The 1,151-nt window shown below is 44.4% G+C and overlaps 1 non-coding gene across 1 annotated transcript; it reads left to right on the top strand.

Moving 5' to 3' along the window:
• The first annotated feature begins 646 nt into the window (after positions 1-646).
• LOC112205821 (U6 spliceosomal RNA) lies at positions 647-755 on the top strand. The gene has a single exon (XR_002939904.1). It is a non-coding gene; the product is annotated as a U6 spliceosomal RNA (small nuclear RNA).
• Positions 756-1,151: the final 396 nt, after the last annotated feature.

Consider the following 1,151-nt stretch of genomic DNA (forward strand, 5'->3'; position numbering starts at 1 on the left):
ATGGTCCACCGACATGGTGCTGGGAGCGGGAACGCTCTGGTTGTCTGAGTAAAGGTCCTTCTCATCTCCCACACATACTCCCTCCCCAGCATGAATAGGGCTTCTATTTGGAACTATTTACAAAGTCCGGTTGTTTTTGAACTTTGGAACAAGTTTCTTATCAGATTCTACACATTGCAGACATAACACAGGAAGGGCTGTTCTAGAAAGCTGAAGATCCAATTCTAAGAGCCAGGGAATGCGGTCCGTTTTGGGCTGCATTTGTGACCTCTGCCATCAAGCCAAGCCCAGGCAGAGAGGAAGGGGCATCCCAGGCTCTCATCTGCCTGTTTGACAGCACATCTCCATGGCTTTTAATTACTCTTCCAACTTTGAACTGTTTGGGACTTTGAAGATCAGCCCTTGTTCCTGTTAAATTTTTAGGTTGAGCTTCTGGGTTCAGCGATTTATTCATCAGCAAATGAGCCAGCACACGTTGCTAGTCATAGACACTTGTATTTACGCTTTGTCCTGACTTTAATTTCAGACCCTAGAAGTACTTATATGTAAAAAATTGTGTCAGTCCATGTAAGAAAACTACTGTGGGAGTGTTTACAAATGATTATCTTGTGCGTAAGGTTCTAAGATTATCTTCTAAAACCATAAAGTGCTCGCATCAGCAGCACACAGACTAAAAAACTGGAACAATACAGAGAAGATTAGCATGGCCCCTGTGCAAGGATGACAAAACTCATGAAGTGTTCCATATAGATTTTTAAAATCCCATAAGTAGAAAAGTGGATGGGCCCCTTTAAGAGTATCGCCGTCGAGAGGGAACTGAATTTTAAAAACAAGCATGCAAGCAAACCTCAAGGTTAAAACGTATGAAGCTGGTCTATGCATCTCTTATTGCTCTGGATAGGAAGAGCAGCAGAGCAAATGGGCTTCAGGGGGTTGGGGGCATGGAGCATTTGCCAAGCTGGTGCCAAGAATGGATGTAGGCACATGGGAAGGAAGGGTTGTGCTGGCCATGGGGGGCTTTGTAGACAACACCGAGGGCTTGAACTTAATTTTCAAGGCCGCAGCGCACCTCTGCAAGATTTTAAGCTGAACAGTGACATGTTCATGTGCTTTAGAAATATTTTTCTGGCTGTGATAATGGCCACAGCAAG

Source organism: Pan troglodytes, chromosome 16 (assembly GCF_028858775.2).
Source record: "Pan troglodytes isolate AG18354 chromosome 16, NHGRI_mPanTro3-v2.0_pri, whole genome shotgun sequence".
Classification (NCBI taxonomy): Eukaryota; Metazoa; Chordata; class Mammalia; order Primates; family Hominidae; genus Pan; species Pan troglodytes.